Consider the following 12,607-nt stretch of genomic DNA (forward strand, 5'->3'; position numbering starts at 1 on the left):
AGCTTACCTGTGTTGTTAGAGGTGTTGAGAATTGAGAAGTCTTCTTGACTTTTCTGCACAACAGACCCGTCCACCTACACTCAAAAACATCCCTGTGGCTCATCCTCCACCACCAGCAGCCAATGAAAGCAGCTCTGTGTTTTGCTGACCTTGCCATGCCCCTGTGATGTAGGGTATGTATGAAACCTCTCCACCCAACTCTCAGGGATTACACTTTTTTCTCAGCTGTTCACCACTCATATTCCAGGTTAGATTACTTTTTAGTTAGAAGCTCTCTGATGAGAGATATCTCAGAATCCCAAATCCATCCAATTATTATTAGCGATCACGCACCAGTTTCTTTCACTCTGGGGAAGAGGGGGAGCGTACCACCCTCCAGAAATTGGAGATTTAATACATCATTGCTTAAAGACCCTGACTTTATTAATTAAAAAAAAAAAAAAGGGACATATATTTGCAAAATAACGATCAACCGGAAACATCAGCGAGTGTTCTATGGGAAGCAGGAAAATGCGAGTTAAAATAATTTCCTTTTCTTCAAATAAGAAAAAGAAAGATAACTTAAAAACAAAGGAATTAGAATGCGAAATTAAAGCGTTAGAGGAGGCCTTCCGGACCTCTGCAGACGAACATATCCTTAATAGAATAAGGAAAACTAAGATAGAATTAAATCAAATATTTGACACAAAAACGCAGTTTCTAGTACAAAGGCTTTGCATGGAAAACTTTGCATACGCTAACAGATGAGAGAAATATTTAGCCAATCAATTAAAAGTAAACAAGGAAAAAACAACCATAACATCCATTAAGGACCAATCAGGGAAGATTACGCATGATCCCTGTTTAATAAATTCATTTTTTTTTCAGAATTACCCCTCCTATTATACATCCAGATCAAACAGGTTTCATTAAGGGTAGACATTCTTCTACTAATACTCGTAGATTGCTTAATATTATAGATTATTCGAGTATCAATAAACAGGAAACTACTATCATATCTATAGACGCAGAAAAAGCATTTGATCAGGTAAATTTGAAATTTCTATTGGCAATTCTACCTAAATTTGGATTTGGCAAATCTTTTATCGACTGGATAAAGATATTATATAGCTCTCCCAAGGCACGTGTAAGGACAAACGATCAAATCTCAACAAGCTTTAACTTGCAAAGAGGTACCAGACAGTGTTGTCCTCTTTCTCCTTCACTATTTGAAATATTTATTGAGCCCTTAGCAGCTGCTATTAGGCAAAATCTAAATATTAAAGGTATACAATGCAAAACATTAGATCACAAAATGAGTCTTTATGCGGATGATGTACTACTACTCTTCCTCAAGAATTCACAAACCTCACTATCACAGACAATTGCACTTATAGAGGGATTTTCATCTCTATCTGACTATTCTATTAACTGGTCTATTAACTGTATTAACCACAGTTTTGTGCATTAACTGCAATTTCCGAAATACAGCCAATACTAAATTACAATCAGGAAACATTAGATATCTAGGCATAAACATCTTCCCTAGGCTGTCAGAGTTAATAAAACTAAATTATGTTCAGCTTTTAAAGAAAATAGAAGATGATCTTACCAGATGGAACTCTCTTCCCATTTCACTCATGGGAAGAATTGTCACCATCAAAATGATGGTTTTACAAAAAATAAATTATCTTTTTTCAATGATACCATCCAAACCCCCTCCCTCGTTGTTTAAGTCGCTGGATTGAAATGTGTCAAAATTCTTGTGGAAGAATAAAACTGTAAAAAAATGTATTAGCTTAAATACATTACAAAAACCCAAAGAATGTGGAGGCTTAGACTTACCTAACTTCCAGTATTACTTCTTAGTTAATAAACTACAGTATATTTTAAAATGGTGTAAAAATCATTCTTTAGATAGTCAATGGCTGGATTCAGAACAAGTGTTTTGCAATGATCTGGAAATCTCAGATTTACCATTCATCAGTCAAAGCATTAATTGGGTTTGTATGTGTATGTATATGTATACATATTGTATATGTATGTGTATGCGTTATGTATGTATATATATATATATATATATATATATATATATATATATATATATATATATATAATGAATAATAATGACTTGGATTTATATAGCGCCCTTCAAGGCACTCAGAGCGCTTTTACAGAGATCATTATTCATTCGTACACATTCTCACTGGTGGTGGTAAGCCACGTTTTGTAGCCACAGCTGCCCTGGGGCAGACTGACGGAAGCGTGGCTGCCATATCGCGCCAAACGGCCCCTCCGACCACCACCAACATTCATACACATTCAAACACATTCAGGGGCAAGGTGGGTAAGGTGTCTTGCCCAAGGACACTACGACAGCAAACTGGGACAGAGCGGGATTCGAACCGCCGACCTTCCAATCATTGGACGACCCAGGACAGAAGAATATATAAGACAGAAGTTTACCAGATATAGTATTATTTTACCAGAAAACAATTGAGTTTAGACAAAAAAGTCTGGAGAAATCAGAGCCTGCAAGGCCGTGCAACAACAACAGACTGCAAACAACAGGTAGTGACGCAATGCGTGACGCAATACGTTACCCAATCAGGATCAGTCTCCAGTAACTCCAAGTGACTTCTCTGGTCCGCGTTTATAGGCTTCTTTACCTAGTGGGGTCGGGTGGGTGGTGATCCTGTAGCCCTTGGGACTGGGGGTTGACTTGGGGTGCTGGGATACGGGCTTCTAGTGGCCCTTGGGGGGCGGGGAGTGGGGGGTGTGGGGGTTGTCGCGGTGGAGCCCTGTCCCTGGCCTGGAGGGGACATTGTGGGTTTATGGGTCGTTAACCCGTGGTGGCGGGTGGGGTGGTTGGGGAGGGCCTTGGTGGGGGCCGCTGCCTTAAAGGGGACCTATTATGAAAAACAAGTTTTTTCTTGCTTTAACATATATAAAGTGGTCTCCCCTCAGCCTGCCAACTCAGAGAAGGAGGAAAGCAACCAAATTCTGCAGTGTCTGTACAGCCCGCCCATTCAGATTTGCGCATTTTTGTTACGTAACCAAAATGCAAACCACGCCCACAACTCTAAAACCGTGTAACTGCATGCGAGCGTCCGACTATCGCGTAGCACTGCGTGACATCGGACGCTCTCTGTCCATCTCCCTCCAGCAAGCTTCCACTTTATTGAGGTTTTTGTAGTGAAATGAGGAGGTATCATAGAGATAACTTCTCATTTCAACTAACTGGATCAGCCGTTCCTCATCCGTGACCATTTCCTACAGTGCTTTCAACCGGCTTTCAACGCGAGCGGCAGGAAACGGACAGCTCAAAACGGCACGCCGCGTCGTGCTGAGCAGCGCTGCGTCGCTGCAGCCAGTTAGGACAGTCCAATAGAAAATAAACCAATGGAATTGATTTTGTCGCTGACGCTCGCTCGCATCGCATGCAGTTAGGACACGGTAACTCCGCCGGCCGGAGCTTCCACCATTTTTTCGTAGCGGTGTATCGCGTCATCGCGTCAGGCAGCCAATCAGCACAGTGCCTCATTATCATAGCCTCCCCACCCACTCAGAATCCCACATAGAGAATTATTGTCCATGTCTTTGTCAGTGAGTGTATGTGTGTAAGGGTTTCCTGCGATGGAAGATGCACCAAACTTTGGGCCTCCATTGGCAGAAAGTAAAAAAAAAAGCCTTTGGTCTCTGAGGGGCCCGCTTTCATAGGGGCGGGTGCGCCTGCCTGCGTCGTTTTGACTGTTACACACACACAGTTACACAGACATACACACCTGCTCACTCACCTACATACTCACTCGGCAGTTTTGGGGGACAGATAATCGCAGTAGCCTAGCTTTGATTCAGTCTCAGTGACCTGAATGGTTGCTGTTTGTGTATCAGCCTGTTCTCGTGTCTGTCTGTTTGTTTGTTTGTTTTCTCTCTTACAGATTTCAAAGGCTTGTGTGCGTGTTGTACGTTTCCCTGTGTTTCTCTCATTTCAGACTAGCAGCGATAAAAAAAAGCCATTCAAGAACATAGGCAGCATGAGCTACCATTTTGCTGTCAATCAGAAATCAAATTGTGCGGTTAGTATTTAGTTCAAATCCTTCTTTTAAAAAACCTCCAATAATTGTGTCCTTTGTAATTGTAGTCAATGCAACGTTCAGGTTGATCCTGCTATGAATTTTGTACTAAATCCTTAAAATTCTTAAAATATTCCAGTTTTCCAAAATTCAAGGCCAATTGGATTATAATCCACCTCCTTCAGACCTTATTACTTCAGCATTCTTTAAGCTAGAGACGCCGTTCAAACTTTAAACTGAGACTTTAAACTCTTACCAGTTGATTCGACTTCTTAAAATGTTTTGAAGATTCTGAAATATTACCCTTTAAGTTTTTTTTTGTTTTTTTTTAACTGCATTTACAATGGATTTCAGTTGTTCAGTTCAGAATGTTCAGAATTCATCACAAACCTTGTGGTCTTTGGGGCATTATTGCAGTGCTTTCTTTAGTTTCTCACTGCCAGATGGACCCCCACCGGCCAACCACTGTCGTCATTGTCACTGAGGGTTGGCCCCTTCCGGTTTGAGGCAGAAGCATTTGCCTCTTATGACACTTGGCAAGCAGTGCCTCTAATTAACCTGCAATGGCTCTGCGCCCCCCACTTTGGGAACCATTGATTTAACCAAAGATTTCCCCCCAGCATCATTACCTAAGAGAACCTTAGGACCTGGATTGCCATCATCACATTGTCAGAGGAAACACATTTGAACTACAGTAAATGTAGAGCATGAGTTAAAGCGCAAACATGTTTTCTGAATTCTGCAGGAAAGGTAACAATGACAAACACCAGACCACAGGGACTGGCTGCTCGAGCATGAGAAACTTGCATGTGTGCTTCATTTTGAACTCTCTAACATGTCAACAGCTGCGCTGTATACCAACCCACGCTTAGCCGAGCTCCTGACTGCCCCGGGACTCCCTCTTCTGGAAGTGACAAGCCGTCGTGGAGTCACACGCACCTCACTCAATAATCAATTGTCTTCTCGGACATATATACTTGGATTTCTCTGAACCTCCAGTTTAATCCTTAGCTAGATTGTTGCCTATAGCTTGATTTAGGTGTGCATGTAACCACACTGACTGTGGTAAATGTTTGAGTTCGAACCGTTTGCTTGTTTGTGTGTGTGGTTAATGCAAACTGGTGTGAAACTGGTGACCTGCTCTTCAACCTGTGAGCAAACCCCTGGCTCAACAGTCATGGATGCTGTGTAATTCAGATGGCATGCACATCAGGCGCAGCAGCTGTTTTCACCTTCAGTTGTTCAGATTAAATCAACAAATTATTGAAAAACAAGTTTTAAGACCAAGATGTTTTCCAACACTTGGTAAAATAAATCTAAGTATCTTTAGCAAAACACGTGCCCTGGTGTGTTTTGAAGACGTGAAATTGTGCATGTGTAAATAATATAATGAACGTAAATAAATAAATTAAGAATATTAATTTGAAAAATAAATAAATAAATAAGTAAATAAATAAATAGATAATTATCATATAGAGTGATATAATATAGCACGATATAATATAAAGTAATATATGTAATACTATAATAGCATATAATATATCCTAATATAACATAATAATATTATGACATATAACAAAATGATGTCACCATACTATAATATATACCAATATAATAATACTATAATATAACATCCCATAAGATCTCATAACATAATATAATAATACACTACAAAACAATATATCATGATAATGCCAAGAATAATTATTAGAATTAGAATTGGTAATATATATATATTGCAATGAGGGGCGAGGTCGGACCGGGGCATCAGGGAGGCGAGCAGGGGTTCCCCACCAGACTCCAAGTTGCCCTATATTGTTTTTAAAATTAAGGTGAAAACCTGAAGTGAGTTGGATAAATATTTTGTAATTGGAACTAAAATCTCATCATCCATAAATACAAAGTATTACAAAATAAGTACAAAGACTATCCATGAATGGAATGAATATTTTGTATTCTTTTCTTTTTAGATAGTTGAACTTGTGCTTTTTTCCAAGAGCAGAATACCGGTAGTTGGTTTTTAGCCTCTAGAACAGGCATGTCAAACTCAGTTTGGCTCTGGGGCCGGATCCAGACTTTTCTGTCTCAGGTGGGCCGTATCAGTAAAAGAATGTCAATTCCAAATATTTAGCTTTTTTATCAGTACTATGCTTTATCATTCAGCCTACATTTGTAACCTACCCTACATATTATAATGACGGATGACAAGGGATCTTCTTTAAGCACAACACATTTATTCACAACACATTCATCACCAAACATGAAAATCATTTATTTTTCTCAATTGTTTAACAACTGGTTTATTTTAAAAGTTGCGTGGATGTAGTTTTACACCTGAACCAACTCACCCGACTAAACAAACTCAAGTTGGAGCTATGAAAAAAATATTTTTGCCTTAATTGTCATACTGCTTTGAAATAAAAAAAGAAATACAAAATAAAAAAGTTATAGCAGTGCATAGCCAATAAGATTAGACTACATCAAATCAAATCACTAGGCTGGGCCTACTGAAGCTGAGAATATACTGCACAATATTAAAGGAGCTTGAGGCATGATTGAGGCAGGATTTATGATATAAATTCGTAAACGTTTTAAGTTTTCTAGTGATAATGTCAGATGAAGCGTTCCAAACCAAAACGAATGAGCCCTCTAGTGTATCTCTCCGTTGCCTTGAACAGGCTGTGTGCTGCAAAATGTGCTGCAATTCCGGGCCGGAATTTCCCGCGCTGTCCTTCGGATGTGACGTCACATGACGCTGCATGCGCGTTCTCCCCGTTCTCCCGTGCCGGCTTCGCTGTTGGCTGCAGTACCCCCAACGGCCGTCGTGGTGAAACCACGTCTTTAATATGAAACCAGATGAATCTTATCTTTAATGATCTGTATTCATGAGTGCAAACAAATTTTGTGTCATCACACATTTTTCCCTCTCTCACTGCAGTCTACTTGCTGCTGCTGGCTCCTGAAACTTGGCATCTTTTTTCCTTCACAAGTGCATCAATAATAGGTGTCCAATCCTGAGTAGCAGCATATTTAACAATGTCATTTAAGTGTTTGTTAACCTTGAGCGCTGCTTTGTTTTATTATTGTTAATTACGGAGCACCTGTTCACAAAGATAAGTAGTTCCAAACATGGATAGAACCTTTGCAGCCATGGCTGTTAATTTGGGGTAACCTGGCACGAGATATTGATAAAACGTATCCAATCCCACGGACCCAAATTTATCCTTCATAGTGGAATCGCACTGCACGTCTATAAACTCGAGTTGAATGTCAGCTGGCATATCAGAAGGCTTCACTGTAAATGGCGAGTGAAAAAAGCCAAATTTGTTCTGAAGTTCACTGAATACCTGAAACCTCTGCTCAAACTCTCGCAGCAAATCTGTTATGTTGTCTTTATATTTATCCAAATCATTGTCTGGACGGTCCGCTGCCTTCGGACGCACAGCTGTGAGACAAGAGAAATGTGCGGTGTCACCGTTGGATAGCTGCGTCTCCCACAGTGACAGTTTCATCTTGACCGCACTTATGCTGTTGTAATATTGAGTGACAACTCTGTTACAGCCCTGCATTTTGGGAATGGTGTGTTGACCGATAACTTGTTTAGTAGTGGTGAATGGTGAATTTATTTGACTTGGAGGGGCGGAGCAGGGGTCCCAGCCTAGGTGGGGGGGCGAAGCATTCCAGATGGGCCCTTGTGGCCTAAACATCCCCGTTAAAACATAATCGCTAAAAAAATGCCACAGATCAGCGCCTCTGACACACAACCACAGCACGCAGGCGACACGGTCAGAACGATTCAAATGAGGTTCTAGCACCATGGATTTACCAGTCATTATGTCAAACTTAATTATAAGCCTAATGCAGACTTTAACATATAAGTATCAAACTGGAGATAAAAATCATGATGTCTATGGAAGCCCATTTCCACCAGTAAAAGAAAAAAAAAAGATTAAATCTTAGCTTTAAAAATAAAAATATCCCCACGGTAAGTCATAATTATGACTTTCTATCTCATACTTTCAACTTTTTATCTCATACTTTCGACTTTCTATCTCATAATTTCGACTTTCTATCTCATAATTTTGACTTTTTATCTCATAATTTCGACTTTCTATCTCATAATTTCGACTTTCAATTTCATACTTTCGGCTTTCTATCTCATAATTTCGTCTTTCTATCTCATAATTTTGACTTTTTATCTCATAATTTCGACTTTCTATCTCATAATTTCGACTTTCAATTTCATACTTTCGGCTTTCTATCTCATAATTTCGTCTTTCTATCTCATAATTTTGACTTTTTATCTCATAATTTCGACTTTCTATCTCATAAGTTCGACTTTCAATTTCATACTTTCGACTTTCTATCTCATAATTTCGACTTTCTATCTCATAATCATGACTTTCTATCTCATAATTTCGACTTTCTATCTCATAATTTCGACTTTCTATCTCATAATTTCGAATTTCTATCTAATAAGTTCGACTTTCAATTTCATACTTTCGACTTTCTATCTCATAATTTCGACTTTCTATCTCATAATCATGACTTTCTATCTCATAATTTCGACTTTCTATCTCATAATTTCGACTTTCTATCTCATAATTTCGAATTTCTATCTAATAATTTTGACTTTTTATCTCATAATTATGACTTATCGTGGGGATATTTTTATTTTAAGTTTTCATCTTAGCCATAGATGTCGGATTCGACGAGTAGCACAATTCAGACACACGTGTTCAACCTACACGACAACAGTTTACAATGTGCGACAACATGTATTTAACACTGGCCGAGCGACACAGCGGTCAAACAGCAACAAACAATATAGGAAAGGCCATATATTCAGCGTCATGACAATGTTATCAGAAATAATTAATATTATGACAGCTTACCAATGATGGTTTCATCCAGCGGTGGGCAGAGAACCACAACAAAACATATTTACTTCGGGGGGGGGGCACATTTTACGATCAGCCGGTTCTTCATCGCCGCAAACCTTTCAATCACTTTACTCTCATCAATGGCGATGTCCCTCTTCATTGAGAGCAAGGTGAAGTTTGAGGCCTCATCCATGCAGCCCGGAGATAGTTTTTAATCATTTCAGCCTGCTGAAACTCAGCATGACTTTGCTGCTTTAAGGCTACTTCTGATGCGACAACTGGCTAAAGGCCGATTTATGGTTCCGTGTTACACGGTAGCCGACGGCGTAGGGTATGCGGCGACGCGTACCCTACGTTGTAGGCTCTGCGTTGGTGTAACGCAGAACCATAAATCAGGCTTAAAAGTAAACAGACAACATGCGCGCACATACCCGTGCATGACAGGCAGACACACAAGGGCAGAAGGGACTATTTCTTTTATTTTTATTTTTCAAACAACTTTATCCTTATAAACCCAAGTGTTATAGTCCAACTTTCCTTATTTTATTCAGAACACCTATTTTTTTTCTCCTCTTCGGCGTGGGCCCCCACGGAGCAGTGGGCCCTGGGCGGCCGCCCCCTCTGTCCCCCCGCCTGCTCCGCTAGTGCTGGGACACTTTGCGTTGCGCATGTTTACATCCTGTGACTAACTCGTGTCAGTGCCGCAAGTTGGACGTGAGCGCTTTTACACATTTACTGCCCTCTAGCGGCCCGAGGGAGCATTTGGTTTGTATTTATTTAAAAAATCATAACTTTTGATAGAAATGAGATAGAGGCTAGCTTCTTTTTTTGACATGTTCAGAAATGTATGCCGGGACAGATTAAATCATCTAACGGGCCGCGGGCCGTATGTTTGACACCCCTGCTCTAGAAGGTTCTTGGTTCAAATCCAAGCTGGGTTCTCTCTGTGATGAGTTGCATGTTCTTCTTGTGCTTAAATGTTTTTTTTTCTACATGAAAGTTGATTGGTGATTCTGAATTGTCCACATGAGTGCAAGTGCACATGGAGCCTTGTGATGCATGGTTGGTCTGTGTGTAGCGATCCCACCTCACAGCGAATGACTGCCAAGATGAGCTCCAGCCTCATGTGACTTTTAACAGGATAATGCAATTAATTTATAAAAGAAGCATTTAATGAATTTGTTGTGGAAAAACCTATAAACACCTCTGTATTATATGTTTAAACCACTGGGTGACTATCTGGGCTGAGTGCATTAAATTATCATCAGAATCAGAATCAGAATCAGAAAAGGCTTTATTGCCAGGTCAGACATAATCAGACGAGAGAACTTGACTCCGGTTTACACCGATGGCACCATTAATACGGACGCCATCATGAATAAAGACTTGAGAGATGATCCAAGTTTAGTACATTTAATACATCATTTGCATACAAGTGGGTCAAAAGGTACATCAGGAGTCTCGATGCAGAAGTGACACAGAAGTTTAGGATGCATGGTACTTTGAACACCGCAAAATGATGAAGACTAAACACTAAAGGTTCTCATAGCAGGTCATTGCTCCTGTGTGTGACAACGGAGGTGAAACTCTCAAAGACAAAATATGACTGCACAAACTGTATCAGGCTAAGACTGATATTTCCATCACATAATTGATTTTTCAAACCAGCAGCATAGCATTTCCATGTTCAGAACTGACAGCTCAATTAAAAAAGAAGTCTTGTTGTAACTGAATATTCAGTTTCTATTTAATTGTCATCTTGAGAAGAATTTAAATCTAGTTAAATACACCCTCCATTGATTAAAATAAGCAGCTGTTCTTTAAATCTAGATTTAATTTGCAATAAAATTGTGCATCGATGTGAAACTGGATTATTTTTTTCTGTACTGCGTCTGACAAAGATTCGCTTCCTACCGCAACTTCACACCTTCTGCTTCTAATATTGCAGACTCGCACCAGCAGACGGAAGCTCAAACTAATGTCTCACATCGGAAAACCATCAGTCTTTCAGCACATTTACAGCCGATCTGCACCAGAGCCATGGGAAAAAATGCTTTCAAAAATGTAAAGAAAATAAAAAGATAGATATGCTTTGAGTTTTAAACTTAAAGTTTATTGAGCTCATGAGTTGAGCTCATGAGTTTATTGAGTTGATGTTATTGTATTTGCGGAGGTCCTACATTTCTGGAAATGTTTATAATACTGGTTTTGACTTTTGATCTATTCTTTGTACTTATTAGGAAAAGTTTTAATAATGTTTATATGCTTGAAGTTATAAGAGCTGGCAGGACTGTTCAGAAACACGAGAGAAGGGTAAATCTTCAAGTCAAAGGGCAGGATAAATGCTGCTGCTTGGAGGAAGAAGTAATCGCCCCGGGGATCTCTTTGAGATGTATTAAGATGGAATTGGTTGTTTTTTTCATAATATGCATTTTTATGGATTTATTTTTATCTTTCGCTCTTAAAAAGAAAAAGTATAGAATAATATATATTTTATTTTCTACCGCAAGTGGCCTCCACATGAGTCCTGATCCCTTTTACTGCCAGTCAAGCCTACAACTATTTTTCATCACTCAAAAACATTTCCACAGGTATTATTTTTATTAATTTTTACCAATTTATTATAACATTTATGCATATTGACTAAATCATGATTTAAGAACCGGTTAAAGTTGTTTTTATGTTGTGGATATTTGTGGAAAACATGATTCTTTGAGAGAATCAGTGCACTGGTTGTGAATATCCCAAAAAATGTTGTAGTATACCTTTCTTAAAAACATTCAACTGGTTTTACACAGAGAATGATTTTTTTTTTCTTTTTGCCAAACAGCAGATTCTTAGAAGACCTCACAGATCTCCTTCAGGGTTAATGTGACATGGTGAGACCTGAGCGGTGAAACAACCCGACTGTAAGTGGGACAATCCTGACAACTCTGTGTCCTATGTCTTTCAACAAGCAGAAAACCACTAAATGCCAAAGAAGTTTCCTGTCTCTGCAGTGTCTGCAGTCAGTGTTGATGAAAAAACAAAAACTTCCAACATTCTGCACTCTACACAAAACAACAAAAACGGGATGTTTTTTTCTTTCTCTTTTTTTCAGGGGAGTTGTCCTTCACCTACTGTAGCTTCGTTTGTCCTAAATGTGCATCAATCAACATGTTGTCTGAAAAGACTCATTCAAATATTTTTTACATTTTAACGGTGGCTTCCTGCACTTCTGCAGGAGGCTTTACGTAAGCCAGCAGAGATTGTTTGTATGTTTTCCTGATTCTGGTCCTGTTCCCTTCAGACGGCCACTAAAAGAAGCAGGAAATCCCTGAAGATCTGTGAGTAGAAGCAGGAAACTGGGTGTGTCCCATTGGGACACTTCCACTCCAACACGGAGATGTATCAGCCTAGTTTTTGATGCTATCGTGTGTTTAGGTCAGTAGCCCGACGGGGGAAGAGCACTTTCTTCTTTTTAATAGGCGCCACAATTAACATGTCATTTTTGTTTCATGTATCTGGCATACAACTACTACAAATACTGTATGAAAATACAAAATACATCATATACGTCGTTGTTATAAAGGCTGTGCAGTATTTAAGGAACATTAAGCAAACAGGAAGAGGAAGTGCATTTGTTGAGGACTATGTTCAAATGTGTATCATAATAAACCAAGTTGGAAT

This window comes from Cololabis saira, chromosome 19 (assembly GCF_033807715.1).
Source record: "Cololabis saira isolate AMF1-May2022 chromosome 19, fColSai1.1, whole genome shotgun sequence".
Taxonomy (NCBI): domain Eukaryota; kingdom Metazoa; phylum Chordata; class Actinopteri; order Beloniformes; family Belonidae; genus Cololabis; species Cololabis saira.